The sequence below is a fragment of the Hylobates moloch genome, unplaced genomic scaffold (assembly GCF_009828535.3).
Source record: "Hylobates moloch isolate HMO894 unplaced genomic scaffold, HMol_V3 SCAFFOLD_1, whole genome shotgun sequence".
NCBI lineage: Eukaryota > Metazoa > Chordata > Mammalia > Primates > Hylobatidae > Hylobates > Hylobates moloch.
This window is the reverse complement of record NW_026652276.1, coordinates 144,442,311-144,460,304: the sequence shown is the minus strand read 5'-3', so window position 1 is coordinate 144,460,304 and position 17,994 is coordinate 144,442,311. Positions and strand designations below refer to the sequence as shown.

Here is a 17,994-nt window from a genome sequence, read left to right as displayed (position 1 = left end):
GAGGATGTGAAGGCCCTTATGCTATGTTAAGGAATTTTGATTCTATAGGTGATGGGAAACTATTGAATGATTTTAGCCAGGGGAGAAACATGGTCATATTTGTATTTTGGAAAGCTCACACTGCTAGTGGTATTGGGTATAGATGAAGTAAGGTAAATAAATACAGGCATACCTCAGAGATATCATGGGTTCAGTTCTGGACTGCTACAATAAAACATATATCACAATGAAGCAAATCACACAAATTTTTTTGTTTCCCATACATGTAAAAGTATGATTACACTGTATTGTAGATTATTAAGTATACAATAGCATTATGACTAAAAAATATACATACCTTGATTTAAAAATACTTTAAAGCTTAAAAATGCTAGCACTCATCAGAGCCTTCAGAGAGTTGAAGTCTTTTGCTGGTGGAGGGTCTTACCTTGATGCTGATGGCTGCTGACTGATCAGGGTGGTGGTTGTTGAAGGTTGGAGTGGCTGTGGTAATTTCTTAAAATAGGACAGATATAAAGTTTGCCAGATTGATAGACTCTTTTTTCGTGAAAGATTTATTGGTAATATGTGCTGCTGTTTGAGAACATTTTATCTATAGTAGAACTTCATTCAAAATTGGAGTCAATCCTCTGAAACCCTGCCACTTTACCAGATAAACTTATGTAATATTCTAAATTCTTTGTCATTTCAACAATATTTATAGCATCTTCACCATGAGTAGATTCCATCTCAAGAAACCACTTTTTTTGCCCACTTGTAAAAACCAGCTCCTCTTATGTTAAAGTTTTATCATGAGATTGTAGCAATTCAGCCTACATCTTCAGGCTCCACTTCTAATTCTCCTTCCCTTACTTTTTCCACCACATCTGCAGTGACTTATCCACTAGTCTTGAATCCCTCAAAGTCATTGATGAGAGTTGGACTCAGCTTCTTCCAGACTCCTGTGAATCAACATTTTGAAGGATATTTTGACCTTCTCCCATGAATCACAAGTGTTCTTAGTGATGTAAATGGTGAATCCTTTCCAAAGGTTTTCAATTTGCCTGCATCCATCAGAGGAATCACTATCTATGGCAGCTATCGTCTTATGAGATGTATTTCTTAAATGAGATTTGAAAGTCAGAATTACTCCTTAATCCATGGGCTGCAAAACAGATGTTGTATTAGCAGGCATGAAAATAACATTCATCTCCTGTGCATGTCTATCAGAGCTCTTGGGTGACAAGGTGAGTTGTCAATGAGCAGTAATATTTTGAAAGGAATCTTTTTTTCTGAGCAGTAGGTCTCAACAGTGGGCTTAATAAATTCAGTAAACCTTGTTATAAACCGATGTGCTGTCATCAAGGTTTTGTTCCATTTATAGTGCACAGTTAGAGTAGATTTAGCATAATTTTTATGGGACATAGGATTTTTCAGAATGGTAAATGAGGATTGGCTTCAACTTAAAGTCATCACCTGTGTTTGCCTCTAACTAAAGAGTCAGACTGTCCTTTCAAGGTTTGAGGCCAAGCATTGACTTTTCACTGGCTATGAAATCCTATATGGCTAATAAAAGGCTATTTTGTCTGCACTGAAAATCTATCTGTTGTGTAGCATAGTTACCACCTTCATCAATGGTCTTAGCTAGATCTTTTGGGTTACTTGTTGCAGCTTCTACATCGGCACTTGCTGCTTCACCTTACACTTTTATGTTATGAGATGACGTCTTTCCATAAACCTCATGAACAACCTGTGCAGGCTTCAGACTTTTTTCCAGTAGCTCTTCACCTCTCTCAGCCTTCATAGAATTGAAGGGAGTTAGGGCCTTACTCTGGATTAGGCTTTGGTTTAACAGAATGCTGTGACTGGTTTGATCTCCAGACCACTCAGACTTTCCCCATATCATCAGTAATGCTGTTTTGTTCTCTTATTCCTGTGTTCACTGGAATGGCACTTTTAATTTACTTCAAGAACTTTTCCTTTGCATTCACAACTTGGCTGTTTAGCTCAAGAGGCCTTTCAGCCTCTTTGCTTTCAACTTCCCTTCCTTATTAAATGTAATCATTTCTAGCTTTTAATTTAAAGTGAGAGACTTGCTACTCTTCCTTTCCCTTGAACTCTTAGAGATTATTGTAGAATTATTAATTAGCCTCATTTCAATATCGTTATGTCTCAGGGATTAAGGAGGTCTGAGGAGAGGGAGACGAGGAAAGACTGGTTGGTAGACCAGTCAGAACACATACATTTATCAGCTGTCTTATATGGGGGTGATTCATGGTGCCCCAAAACAGTAAACAGTAGTAACATCAAAGAGCACAGATGTGATGGATATGGTAATTACCTTGACCCTATCACCATCCATTATATGTATCAAAATACTACCCCATGAATGTGTGCATTTATTGTCAAGTTTAAAAAGATTACTGATCATAGATCATCATAACTGGCATAATAGTAATGAAAAAGTTTGAAATATTGTGAAAATTACAAAAATGTGACACAAAGACATGAAGTGAGCATATGCTGTTGGAAAAATGGCTTCAATAGACTTGATCAATGCAGGGTTGCCACAAACGTTCAATTTTTAAAAAACCACAGTATCTGTGAAGCACAATAAAATGAAGTGCAGTAAAATGAGGTATGCCTGTAGAAGGTTTTAGATATTCAGGGGAGAGATGATGAGAGAGTGAACTAAGGCAGTGACAGTGGACATAGAGAAAATGGGATATTATTTGAGAAATATGCAAGATTTAAAAGTTCTTCGTGACAGATTAGATAGAATAAAGGAGATTGAACAGCTATTCATGGTTGCTATTAAGATAGGCAATACGGGAGGAAGACCAGATTTAGGAAGTAACATGATAATTTCTGGATATGCTCATTTTTATGGTGCCCATGGGAGATTTTCTGTGGAGATGTAGGCAAGGAAATACGAATCTGAAGCTTGGGTGATACAGCTTTGGGAGACATCAGCTATTTTTATATATATATATTTATATATATTTTAAATATATATATTTAAAATAAAATATATATATTTAAATATATATATATTTTATTTTAAATATTTATATATATATTTGAATGTCTATTGTGTGTCAAGCACTGTCCTAGTGCCAGAGGAGACAGAACAATGAATGAAGTTTTAGTGAGGGGAAACATAAGCAAAAAATAATTTCAGATGAGTACTGTGATGAAAATGAAACTAATAGGATGGAGAGTGACAAGACTGTATGTAAGGGTGGTAGCGTAGTTTAGATTGGATGTTTGGGTTTACTTTCTGGGGAGGTAATAGTTACACTGTGACAAAATGAAGAGAATATTGGTATGTGTGTAGATCTCTGGGAAGAGCATTTCAAGGAGAGAGAACAGAAGATGGTAAAGATGGGAAATGAGACATGGGAGATGAACTGGTCGAGTTTGAAAACAGAAAGGAGCCCAGTGTGACTGGAGACAAGCAGACAAAGGGAAAGAGTTGGAGAAGTTGAACACAGAGAGGTACAATGGGTGCCAAATCATGAAGGCTCTAAGCGGCCATGGTCAAGAGTGTGGCTAGTTTTCTAAGTACAGTGGGAAACCTTTGGGTAGTTTGAGCAGGAGAGTAACAAAATCTGTTTTATGTTTTAAAATGATGGCTCTAGCCACTCTGGGGAGAATATTGTTGAGAACTAGAGTGAAAGTAAGGGAACTGGTCAAGTGACTACTGCAGCAGACAGGCAAGAGATGATGGTGGCTTAGAGTAGGGGGATAGCAGTGAATGGGCAAGGGAGTCAGATGGCTTTTCTTCAGTCACCTCCATTGTGACTGAAATGAAGAACCAGTTTATCATTGGATCTTTTATGGATTCTAGGTATTTTTGTAAGTATATATATTATATATATAGTATTATTATAAGTGTATATATAAAAAGTATATATATACAAAATATATATATGTATATGTATATTTATATTTATATATATATTTATACATATATTTATATATATATTTATACATATATTTATATGTATATATAAAGTATATATATACAAAATATATATATTTTGTAAATATATATATAAAGTATATATATACAAAATATATATATTTTGTAAATATATATATAAAGTATATATATACAAAATATATATATAAAGTATTATTTTGAAAACAGACCCTATCAATGAAATTTATTCTAAAATTACATAGTTTTGGAATTCAAATTAGAATACTTGATAAAATAGCTCAGTGATTCTATAATCATATTTCACATTTATGAATGTTTATTAGGTGTGTAAAACATTTTCAAACAATTTTGATTCATTATACTACATATTTTCATGTAAAATAATGAAGTTTTGACTTGCGTTGTTAATTAGTGGTTGGGTGAATAAAAATTTATTCAAAGCAGGACTACTACATTGTGAGAGTAAATTGGTAACAGTGCTATTTATTTGAGCTCTGTTTAAAAAGAAAAAAGGACTCTCCATTTATCTAGCTTTCTCCTGTGTGAGCACTACACTTTAACAAGGATATTTCTGGACATAGTAGAAAGCATGGACTATGGTGGGGAGATATTGGGGATTAGCAGACCAGTTAAGAGGCTTTTAAAGTAGTCTAGGCAAGAGAAGATTAGAAACTCTAAACCAGACAGTGAAATTTTTAGAGTGGAATTGTGATGAAGATTACTTTGAGACTTTTATGAAGTAGAATGAAAAGATTTGAAGAAGAATTAGATGTCTGGGGGTTAGGGAGAAGAAAATAATTGGATGATTCTGAGATTATAAGCATCAGAGAATGGGTAGTTGGTGATGTAATAATATAAATGAGAGTTAGAATCTATAGTCACGGTAGGCTTGGTTAGAGTCCGTGAGTGGTTTTGAAAATGGTAAATTAAAGGCACCATCTTTGGGACTTTCTGGGGAAAAACGTGAAGAAGGCAGTTGAAGAAAGGTGAATGCTGTAGCTAATACTTGGAAATTATCACCATATAGAAACTACATGAAGCCTCAGAAATAAATGAGATCACTCAAGAACAGAATGAAAACCTGAGAGATAGAATCAGCAGTGATAGTCTGTCCTTAAGTAGAATGAAGACAGTATGTGATTGGTTTGTCAGTTGTCATTCCTGATCTTTTCCAAGAAGTTTGAGGAGAGCTGTGGCGAGATGGCATGGGTGGAGAACTGGAAAGATAACGCACGGTGCAGACTACTCTTTGAAAAGTGTGGTGGGGAAAAGGAGAGAGATAAGGCTGTGACTTAAAAGAGAAATGAGGTTCCATATGGGGATTTTTAAAAGTTATTATTTAAGGATGGAGAAGATGTCAGCACATTTATAGATGCAGAAATATCAAATGAAAAGATATTGAAGTTTTAGAGGAATAACCCATGGATCATGGTCCCACAGTGGGTGGGAAGGAGTTGATTCATTGACAGGTAGTAGCCTTGTAGAGGAGGAAGGGCATACTTTCTCCTGAGATACAAGGAATGAAGAATGGTGGTAAAGTATTTGATTCTGCAAGTGAAAGGGAATTGCAGTAAATCATAGGCGATAGGCTCTTTTTTCCTTTTTCTTCTGACGAAGTAATCTTTTGACAATTTAGTGTGGTAAATGTTTGAAATAGAGGATATGAGAGAACTTGAGAAGGGGCAAGTAATAGGATTGTGCAGCAGTATTTGGGAGCTTGTTTCTTTTTGTAGGACCAGGGCAATTTGAGAATATTGCAATACTTGGGGATAAGAATAGGAAGGAAGGCCCTGGAATGGAGGAAAGAGCTGTGGAAAATAAGAGGTGAGGGGAGATGATTACTTCATGATTTGCCTAGGGCTGCCTATATTGAAATGTGTGCAGGCAAGCTATTGCTAGGCCACTGGGCAGATCTTTTCACTGAGTCCAAATGTGAACTCTACATCATTAATGCTGTTTTATCAAACTGAAGTATATAAAGGAAGTTCTGTTAAAGCAGAAAATTATCATTATAGAAAAGGACTTGTGAAAAGTTCTACAACATTTGAAACAGGTATTTTCATGTAACTTAAATTTATGAAGGACAAGTTATTGTCTTTTTACTTCATATTTTTAGTTCATTTTGTTACCAGTATTTTCAAAACGTACCCAGTTCAATCTTTAGTTGTTAGAAGTGAAGGGCTAGCAAGGATATCCAGTTTTCTGTAGTGTTGATGCTTGCCGTAGGGAAATTTGCAGTGAGAAAAATGTATTAAAATAGTACTGTTATTCAGTTGTAATTTCATCTATTTAAAGTGTTCTTTCACTATATTGAACAAATTATCAGATTACCTAAGTTTCTTATAACCAGAAGTCTTTCATACAAGAAATGTGAGGTTAAAACTTAAAATAACCTGTTCATTATTGATTGGATAATCTGCTGTTTCACTGAGTTAGGACCTCTTTGGACTTTGCAGATTTATGAAACTGTGCTAAATAAATAAGGCTATTATGAGCAAGGTTTTATCTGGACACACAGAATCAAAGTTTTCTAATATTTGGACTATGTTTTAATATTCCATGCAAGGATTCTGTGTACGGTGTGTCGGTGTTTCACTGTCTTGTTAATGTGAGCGTTCATGCCCAGAAGGGATGACTGGGAGGCATTATACCTTTGAAGAAGATAGTTTGTTTCCAACTTATTTTTACTGTCAAAAATATTTTTTGTGCTTATTTTTAATGCAGTGCTTTGTATATACTTTTTGTGAAATATTTCGCCCAGTACTTTAAAGGATGATACATAAGCAAAAGTAAAAAACACACTGAGTGTTGAATGAGGCAGGAATAAAATACAGTCGTGCATCACTTAACAAAGGTGATACATTCTGAGAAATGCATCGTTGGGCGATTTCATGATTGTGCAAACATAGAGTGTACTAACACAAACATAGATTGTACTAACACACACATAGATGGTATAGTCTATTATACATGTAGGCTATTTGGCCTGTTGTTCCTAGGCTACAAACCTGTATAACATTTTACACTTGTGGCTTACCATGAATGGAGCTTGCAGAACTGACAGTTGCTCTGGGTGAGTGAGTGGTGAGTGAATGTGAAGGCCTAGGACATTATTGTACACTGCTGTAAACTATAAGTAATTTATTTAAAAAAATTTTTTTCTTCAGTATTAAATTAACCTTATCTTACTATAACTTTTTTACTTTATAAACTCCAACTCTTTTGTAGTAACACTTAGCTTAAAATACAAATGCATAGTACAGATGTACAAATATATTTTTTAATATCTTTATTCTATAAGCTTTTTTTTTTTTTTTGATGGAATCTTGCTGTGTCACCCAGGCTGGAGTGGAGTGGTGTGATCTGGGCTCACTACAGCTTCCACCTCCTGGGTTCCAGTGATTCTCCCATCCCAGCCTCCCAAGTAGCTGAGATTACAGGTGTGCACCACCACATCTGGCTATTTTTTGTATTTTTAGTAGAGTCGAGGTTTCACCATGTTGGCCAGACTGGTCTTGAACTCCTAACCTCAAGTGGTCCACCTGCCTCAGCCTCCCAAAGTGCTGGGATTACAGGCGTAAGCCACTGCACCCAGCCCTGTAAGCTTTTTTCTATTAATTTTTTTTGACCTTTTAATCTTTTTTGTTAAAAACTAAGATGCAAACACATTAGCCTTGGCCTACACAGGGTCAGGATCATCAATATCAGTGTCTTCTACCTTCACATTTTGTCCCACTGGAAGGTCTTCAGGGGGGCAATAACACCCATGGAGCTATCATTTCCTATGATAACAGTGCCTTCTTCTGGAATCTCCTGAAGAACCTGCCTGAGGATCTTCTTGCGGGGGTGTCACTCTTTTCAGAAATCTGTTCATGGTGGTTTCCTTGGGTTTGTTTTTTTTTCATCATAGATTTGCTTGTAAGCAGATCTATGAACGTTCCTCTCTAGTAATGAAAACCTTTCATTGTTGGGGTTCATGTTTTCAAACTTTTTAAGGAGCTTGTTGAAGTCTGCAAAAGCTTCTGCTAAACCTTTCACTGTAAATTTTCTTGAGAGAATTTTTCAGCTGCATTATAATCTTTTGGAACCACTGTTGTATATGTGGTCTTTGGTCGACTGAAATAATGATATGTGGCACATGACTATCCAAATTGATGAGGTAATTCTAGTAGCTTATAAAATATCTTACATATCAAGATCCATGTCATTTCCCCCTGAATCAAGGACAAAGAAGAAAAAAGATCTGTTATTTTAAGTATAACATATAATGTTCAAATATGAATTATGTTTGATTATAGGTCAATAATTTTTGAGCCCCAGTTTCTTATGAGAATGGAATTGGTAGTGTGCCAGTTAAGGAAAATTTATGGTGACACTAGATAAACATGGCAGTAAGTAGAAGCAGTTCATTTTGTATAAGTTAAATCGTTACATTTATAAATGTAAAGAATGGCCATTTAACTATCTTTTATAGGTTTTTCAATTATAGCTTTTACATCTTACGTTTTAGTTGAATGTTTTACTGAAATATATTTCATGTCATAGTATATATAAAAAAGAATTTAACAAACCATGTCATCTAAGGATAACTTTGTCTTCTCCAGATTTCTGTCCTCAAGCGAAAAAATCTTGCCTGTTTTTAACTCTAGAAAAGTGGTTATAATTATTTGATTTTTCAGCATGCAAACTAGTAACTATTTACACATGATAGATATATTCTTTTTTTAGGTTTTTATTTTTTATTAAAACTATTAATGCACATATGGATGAAAGACTAGAGGTGCTCCCCAACTCTATTTCTGTTTCTTCCTCCCAGGAGGCTACTACATTGAACATTTTTAGCTGATTCTTTTGGTATCATGTCAGTAAATGGTGTGCTTATGTTGCTGATTCTTTATTTTTTTGGTTTTAACCATTATGGAGGATGAGGATTTAGCTTTTTACATTTTCCTTCACCACGTATACATATCATATACTCTTCCAGTCCCTCAGTTCTTTCACCCTAATTATATTAGTAATTTTGATTAGATTAGTATTTGTTAGCAGATCCATTAGTAAATTGTAGTTGATATTCTCTATTCCTGTATTTTCGTTTTCTCAGACTTAATTTATTTGCTTCATTTTTTTGTATATACTACTTGGCTATAATTCAACCCCCAAATCCGTGCTTGTTTTCAAAATCAACTTTCAGTGTGTTCATTCAGATTTGTCAACTTCATTTTCTTGAAGATGTCACTCCTGGAGCCTTCTAAGCTGAAAACGGACTCATTATTTTCTGTAGCTGGTGTACACGTGTCACCGATCTTCTTGGAAATTATCTTTGCCTTTTTCCTGAGTTGGGCCTTCTAGAGCCTTATGATTTGCTTGTTTCATGCTTAGAGAGCAGCATGTCTTGTTTTTGTTTTTGTTTTTAATCTTTCTGAGGAAAAGTGTTTGTGGTAGGTTAATTTTGTGAAACCTTATGAGCAAGTCTGAAAATTATTTTTAACTATCCTCACACTTGATTGATGGTTTGGCAGGGTAAAGAATTCCTGGGGGGGAATGTTTTTAAAGGCATCATTGCATCATCTTCTATCTTTAGATGTCATCATTGAGTAGTTCAGAATCATTCCTGATTCTTGACATGTGATTTTTTTCTTTTTTCTCAGTATTCTGCAATTTCACAACAAAATATCTTAATATGAATCTGTTTTCATCTGTTTTGCTGGGTGCTCAGTGTACTCCAGCAACTTACATCTTTCATTTCTGGAAAATGTTAAATAATTTCATTATTGTTTTTCTCCCCTCCATTTTGTCTCTCCTTTCTTTCCAAAACCCATCTGGTTTAGATGCCCTCTAATCAGGTTCTCTAATTTTCTTCTATTTTTCTACTCCTGTGCTTTTCTACTTTTTGTGGTATTTCCTCACATTTACCTTCCATGATTTCCATTGAATTTTTTATTTCTGCTTTTGTATTTTTATTTTCTAAGAGCTCTTTTGTTTCCTCTATGACTGTCTCATTCTAGTTTCATGAGTATGATATTCTTCTTGTTCTTTGTTAATTTTTATAACTGTTGCTTTTTTCACCCTGAGTAGTTTTTACCTATTTGTTTATTTTAATCCCTTTCATTTACTAGGCTTTTCTCACCTATCCAGTATCCCGAGATTCTTAGCTCATTAAGAGTGGGGGACTAAAAACCTGATGCTCTGATTTCGTGTTGAATGTCACTGTAGCTAGTTTGTAGCTGGGTTATTTGGGGGTAATACCTGATCTTCATGCCTGTGTCTTTCTTGTTGACTGGTCATATTCTGTAGAATATGAAGAAGACTTCACATCTGCCTGGAAGGTAAAGACCAAGCTGAAGGCTTCAGATAGTCAGGAGGGAGAATCAGGTGGAGGGGTTTGTATCAGCATTTAATAATCCTGTCTTCCATATTATTTCATTGTCTTTGGTCGAGAGGTATCTCTTATCTTACTCTCTCCAGAAAATAAGCCCCTAGTATTCAGTTCTGTGTAGTGGAGGAAGGTGGGTGATATGGTTTGGCTTTGTGTCCCCACCCAAATCTCATCTTGAATTGTAATCCCATAATCCCCACATGTCATGTCATGGGAGGGACCTGGTGGGAGGTAATTGAATCATGAGGGTGGTTTACTGTTCTCTTGATAGTAAGTGAGTTCTCACGAGATCTGATGGTTATATTCCCTGCTGGCACTCATTCTCTCTTCTGCCGCCCTGTGAAGAGGTGCCTTCCACCATGATTGTAAGTTTCCTGAGGCTGGGGAGCCATGTGGAACTGTGAGTCAATTAAACCTCTTTTCTTCATAAATTACCCAGTCTTGGGTCATAGCAGCATGAGAACAGACTAATACAGTAAGAAGGCATCCCTCTGTAAACCAGGAAGTGAGCCAGCACCTTGATCTTGGACTTCCCAGCCTTCAGACCTGTGAGAAATAAATTTCTGTCATTTAAGCTACCCAGGCTATATTTTTGTCATAGCAGCCTGAATTAACTGAGACAGTGAGCTTAGGACTAGCTGAGAAAACCAGCAGCTTTGCTGCCCAAAAGTTGTGGAGTGACTTGATTCAGGCTAGGAAAGAAAGAGAAGACACACAAACTAAACTTGTGACTTTGCTGGTGAAAAGTGGTGGATTTGGTTGGAAGCAAATAGAGAAAACCTGCTGCTGTGCTATTTTGACATTGTGGACCAGCAGAAATTTAATAGGGAAATCCTAGAAATGAGAGAGCCATAGAAGGGTTAAGATGAGCTCTCCACACACGGGGACCCAAGAGAGCCTGGAAAAAAGTGAAAGCTGATAGGGACTTGACAACTGGCTGCAACTTTGAATGCATTTCCCAGTCCATCACAGCTCAACTCACTGAGAGTGAAGTCTTATAAACTTGAGGTTTTTGAACACAGCCTTTGCTGATTTGGCCACAACATTGGCTCAAATTGCTGTTGGAGCACAATATTGGTCCATCATTAAGCTTTACAGACATAGGTACAACCCCAAGAGAGTCAGACTAAAATGTAAAAATAAGAATTAAAATATTAAACAGATGTCCTAACAGCATACCTTGGAGGGAAACCAGTTCTGCAGTTTAAGTCCAGACCAATTATTTAAAAACTCAACTCTGAAAAGAAATAATAAATCTAGAGTTACTGTTAAGGGTTCTATATTCAACCCCAAACTGCTAGACATGGCAAAGAAAAGAAATACCGGGAAAATATGAGTCATCATCAGGAAAAATAGTCAATAAAACGGACTCTGACTGGGCTCAGTGTTGGATTTAATGAAGACTTCAAATTGGCTGTTTAAAATATATTGAAAGAATTAAAGGAAAATATAGTCTGGGCGTGGTGACAATGTGCCTGTAGTCCCAGCTACACAGGAGGCTGAGGCAGGAGGATTACTTGAGCCCAGTAGTTCAAGGCTGTGATCACACCTGGGAATAGCCACATCAGTCTAGCCTGGGCAGTAAAGACCCTGTTTCTTTCAAGAAAAGAAAAAAAAAAAGAAAAAAGAAAAATATGTGAATAAGATGCTAACAGGACACAATAAATAGAGATCCTCAGTAAAGAAGCAAACTCAAAAAGAACCAAGTAGAGATTTTAGATTTGAAAAGCACAGTATTTGAAATGAAAATTTCGTTGGATAGGCTAAACATATTTAAGATGGCAGAGAAAATGTGAAGATCAATAAAAAGTATTCCAACAAGAGAAAGAAAAGAGATTTGTAAGAATAGGGAAAAAAGCCCTGGAGACCTGTGTGACAATGTCAGACATTCTAACATACATGTAATGGGAGTTTCAGACAGAAAGGAGAGAGAGAAACAGAAAAAAATATTTGAAGTAATAGTGGCCCCAAACCATCTCAAAGTTTTACTAAATTTTGGTAGAAAATAAAACTTAAAAAGAATTTCAGTAAGATGAAATAAGCACACTATACCCTAATTTGGCAGAGACAGTGAGCTCTGGTCTTTTCAGCTTCTGATAAGGGCATTCCTGCCAAGATGGGGGCTCCACCCTCATGACCTAGTCTAACCCTAATCACCTCCTCAAAGACTCTACCTCCAAATACCATCCCACTGGGAATTAGGGTTTTAGCATATGAATTTGAGAGGGACACAAACGCCTAGGCCATAGCACTGATAAAGCTTCCGTTATCACCAGCTGAGCTGGGGCCCTGGGGGGGTACATGGGGACAGCCCCAGGCAAGAAGGCCACAGAGTCACACTGTTGTTACCTCAAGCTCTAGCAGTTTTGCCAGAATAAATGTGCCTCATTTTTTTAACGGCCTTTGGGCAATTTTCAGCACCCTTAAAAGGCTGTCTTTGATGATGATGTCCAGTTTTATATTTGCTTTTTGCAGAGGGGAACTGCCAATCTCTTCATGCCAATATTATCAGAATTTGAGTAATGTTTGTAATAAAAGATTTTCAGCGTTTTAATATTACTAAACTTTCATAGTCACAACTTTGTTATCAAGTGAAAGAAATCATTGTGATATGGGCAATATTGTTTCTAATGATAAAATTCATTAGGATGTTCACTGCAGCATTTCTTAAAGACATGGGAAAAATAGAAACAACTGCCATGTTCCTCAGAAGCTAAATAAACTACACTCATCCTATGAATCTGCAACAGCTAAAAGAATAACATGGTTTCATATGTACTAACATGAAATGTTCTCCAAAATAACATTTTTCTGTGGGAAAATAAGCAAGTTTCATATAGCGCTAATATAGTAAGATATTACTTATATATAGTAACACATTATGTTTTAGATATTTATATAAGTATAGAAATGAAGCATACATAATGCTTCATATTTTCTACAGGTACAAATATGTAAATATATAAGAACAGGTCTCTAAAGACATAAAAACAAAGTATAACAGGCATTACCCCTAGGGGAAGAGCAGAGATGGAAAGCTGGCCAAGTTAAAAAGGCTCTTGTCTCTATCCAGTAATACGTGAAATTTTTTACAAAATTATTCATGTATACCTGTGTAATAAAACAATAATTTAACAAATGGATTGCCCAAGCTATCAGCAATGTATATGGAAAGTCAACATCATGAGGATTCCTAGAAGTTTCTATATGAATTCACAGGGATTAAAGAAAACCATTTGACCAAATAAAATTAAGCACCCTTATATAAAAGATTTTATTAAGCAAAACATGCTGGGCATCATTTCTCAAGTCATGGATTTGTCAACCCAAAGATGATCTCCTTATATAGAACATTTCATCTTTTAAAATCCCATGCCTTATATGTTAGTTTGTGCTTTTTATCATGGATTTCTTTCCTAGTAGTAAGCCATTTCAGTATGTGTCACATTCAGTAATATCTTTTAATAACTTTAACAGGTGCATTTCAAGTTACAAGATTTCTTTAATGCATACAATTAAGAATTACTGTGAATGAAACTTATTAACAATTACTCTTAATTCTTTAAATCGTCATCTTATGAATCAAGTATTTTCTGCTAGAAATACTTTACCCTAATTATAACCTTCATAGATTGTAAAAAGGAAACAGACTCCAAGACGCTGTGGCAATAAATGGAAATAATTTATCTTTCACAGTTCTTTTAAGAACAGAATGATTTTATAGGTGATAGGAGAGGGCCTTGAGATACTATGTCAAAGTGAATTTAAGTACTATCTATATTTTGAGCTCTGGCTTTTCATATTCTAGCATTTGTTGTTGTGATTAGTTTTTCATTGACACTTTGAAAAATTAGTCACAAAGAGATGTTGATGAGTTGCATAATATAGATAAAATAGAATAGCATATATGTTTTTAGTAAAGTAGCCATTTAATTAGGTTTTGTTTTGTTTTGTTTTGTTTTTTGAGATGGGATCTTGCTATGTTGCCCAGACTGGTCTTGAATTTGAGCTTAAGCAGTCCTCCTGCCTCAGCCTCCCAAAGTTCTGGGATAATAGGAATGAGCCACTGCTCCTGGCCTGTTTACTTTTATTATACAGGTTGAGTATCCCTAATCTGAAATGCTTGGAACCAGAAGTGTTTCAGATTTGGGATTTTTCTGGATTTTGGAATATTTGCAAATACATAATAAGTTGTCTGGGGAGACGACCCAAGTCTAAACATAAAATTCGTTTATGCTTCATGTACACCTTGTGTACATAGCATGAAAGTACTTTTATATAGTGCTTTTAATTTTGTGCATGAAACGAAGTTTTGACTATGACCTGTCACGTGAGGTCAGGTGTGGAATTTTCCACTTGTGGTTTCATGTTGGTGTGCAAGAAATTTTGGAGTTTGGAGCATTTCAGATTTTTGGATTAGAGATGTTCAACCTGTATAACCTTATGAGTTGCATCAATGTCATTTATATTTTTCAGGTAAGAAGATAGATGTGTGATTAGATTTTTAAAAAATATTACATTGGGGAAAATGAGATTAGAATTCAGAATTTAGTTTTTACTCTATTTTAATCACTCCTTTTGCCACACATGTCCTCAGCATTCATACTGGAGTGTTTTATGAGGCAATTCATTATTATTATTTTAATATATAATGAAATGAAGTCCTCTTAATGAAAATGTCATTGCTACAACCTGTTTAAAGGACAGTGTGACAATGTCTGACAATTGAAAAATCATGTATCTTTTGATCTAGGAATTCTAGATCTTTAGCTCTTATTTTAAAAAATTCTACTTTTAGTTCTTAGTGTTTACTTGCTAATGTATGTGTATCTCTCTCTCTCTCTCTGAACACACACATATGATATATATATGTATATACGTGTATATATATACGTATATATTTATATACGTATATATACACAAACATTAAATGTATGTAAATATATATATTTACTTGCTAATGATATATATGTGTGTATATACATGTGTGTATATGTGTATATATGCATGTATATATATGTACACCCCCGTGTGTGTGTATATATATATATATATATATACACATACGCACACACACATATATATATCATATGTGTGTGTATGTGTATTTGTTTTTGGATACTGATTGTCACACTAATTACAACTGCAAAAATGGAAGCAGCCTGTATGTCTTTCAGTAGAGGACAGACTAGATAAATTTTGATGAATGCATACAATGAAGTACTAGGTATCTCTAAAAGAATGAGCTTCAATATGGGAAAATCACTAAGATTTTATTAAATAAAACAATTGCGTTCATGTAAATAAAAATGGATATATTCAATTTTGTCTGAAAATTTTGTGTAAATTTGTCTAAAATGCTAGAAAGGGACTTCTTTAGGGGAGAAGATCAGTTTTTGTTTTTGATTTTTAAATATTTCAATATAATTAGACTACATCTTTTACCACATACACGTGTGTTTATATACACATACATACACATATTTATGTACATATGTGTGAACCTATAATGGATTTTTTTCAATGTTATATGTAAAAGTTTCTTTACTTGCTGTTCATCAGAACTTTGGAGTCTACTCCATTATCTCCTGGTGTTCAGTACTATCAGTAATAAATGTCATGCAGGTTTGATTATTGTTCCTTTTACATTAACATTTTTCTTTCTGGAAATCCCCATTTTTTTATGTTTTAAACATTCTGCAGTTTCACTTAGTGTTTCTAGATTTGGGCCATTTTCATTCCATCTGCTCTGCACATGGTAGACCCCTTCGTTCTAAAGTTTTCTGTGTCATTTAAACTCAAATACATTTTCTTCTATTACTTCAACTATTTCCTCTCACGCTTATTCTATTCTTGTCTTATGAAACTCTTAATAGGTAGTGCTGGATTTGCTTCTGGATTCTAACTTTACTCTCATATTTTTCATCTTTGTTCTGCATTTGGAAGATTAACTTGACTTGATTTTCTGGATTAGCAGTTTCAGCTTTATTCTGTCATTTAGTCTGCTGTTACATTTTAATTTTAATTTTTTTTCTTTTTTTTTTTTTTTTTTTTAGAAACAGTGTCTTGCTGTTACCTAGTAGCACAATCACAGCTCACTATAACCTTGAACTCTTCAGCTCACGTGATTCTGCTGTCTCAGCCTCCCAAGTATCTGGGACTACAGGCACGTTGCCACCATGCCCAGCTAACTAATTTATTTATATTTTCTTTTTGTAGAGACAAGGTCTTGCTCTGTTGCCGAGGCTGGTCTCAAATTCCTGGCCTTAAGCCATCCTCCCACTTCAGCCTCCTGAAGTGCTGGCATTACAGGTGTGAGGCAGCATGGCCAACCTTAGATTTAAATTTGACAATAATGTTTTTAAGTGCCAGGAATTTTCTTATTTTTTGGTTGCTCCTTTGCTCCCTTTTAGTGACTTGTTCTTTTATGAATGCAGTAGCTTCTCACATATCTCTCAGAATGCTAACAAAAATAAAATGTTAAAATTCTCTTCTATTCTCAGCACCATCTGTTTTTCCCCCAGTTTAGTTTGTTTAGTTTACCCGCTATCACTGATGTTTTCTTCAAATGCCTGGTGATATAATTGCTGGGTTTTATTTATAAATGAAGGACTAGGGTGATGATTCAGAATATATATCTGATGAGGATTTCCTCTGTATTTGTGTAGGCTGCTCCTCCCCTCCTCCCACCATCCTTCTACCTGGAATGGGAGGTCATGGTCAGGCACTGAGAAATTGGGGGGTTTGTCCTCAGGCAGACTGCTGCTTCAGATTTATAGGCAGAGAGCAGGTGGGAGCCCTTAAAATAACTAAATTAAGAAGGAAGAATACTCTGGATATAGGACATATTAGGGTAAGGCTTTGAGTGGAAGAACAGAAGGGAAGAAAATGGCACCACCCCTAGAGTTATTGGGAAATGTATTAAGGGGAACTTTTGGTTGTTATAACACCTGTGGAAGACAACAGGCGTTTGATGAAAAAGGGAATTTTTTTCTCCCTAAATGCCAGTGGTTTCCTGTTTGAAAAACCCTGCTTTAGTGCATTCACTCCTAGGTAGTCTCCCTTCCTCCATTCCTCCTCCTCTAGTGTCCTTTGCAAAGAACCAGATCTACCTCAGCCTCTACTCTCTTGTTTTTCAGGCTCCCACATCCCCATTCAGTGCCCTCCCCAAAGAGAACAAACCCCTACTGTCTTTGGAAAGAAGTTTGTGGTATTTAGTCAGGCCAAAATGTGGGCTCTTCTATGTGGGATTCCTTAATGGCCCGGAATGACTGCCCCTCCACTGTGCCTGCACTTTGTTGTTGTTGACTCCAAGCTTGGATTTTCTCTAGGAATGCTTTAGGAAATTCAGCTCTACATTTGTTTTAAGGCTTTAAATACTGATCATAAATTCAATGCTTTTAAGATGCATTCAGTTTAGTTTTTTCCACTAGGATACTTCCAGTGGTGTCTCCCCATGTGTCTCATCTTCTTAACACCCCGCCAAACCCATCAAATAAAGAGTTAACTGCTTTCCCGTATTTCCACAATACTAATAATGCAGTAGGAAGTATTGTTCTAGGAGTTTTCCGTGTATTATTTAGCAGTAACAACCCTGTGAGTTAGATACCATTGTCATTCCCCCATTTAACAGGTGAAAGAAACCCACTTTAGGAGGGTAAGTCATTTACCCGGGTTTTCAGGACTAGTTAAG

The 17,994-nt window shown here is 35.6% G+C and overlaps 1 protein-coding gene across 7 annotated transcripts in view; it reads left to right on the top strand.

Moving 5' to 3' along the window:
- The window catches only part of PALS2 (protein associated with LIN7 2, MAGUK p55 family member), a 117,365-nt gene that overhangs the window by 16,987 nt on the left and 82,384 nt on the right, over window positions 1–17,994 (top strand). For 2 of the 7 annotated variants that reach the window (XM_058446345.1, XM_058446351.1), the window contains exon 1: window positions 4,642–4,911. The exons of the other annotated variants lie outside the window; for them this stretch is intronic. The gene's annotated coding sequence lies outside the window, so the exon portion shown is untranslated. Of the gene's footprint in view, window positions 1–4,641; window positions 4,912–17,994 lie in introns of those variants that run through there. 7 annotated transcript variants of the gene reach the window in all.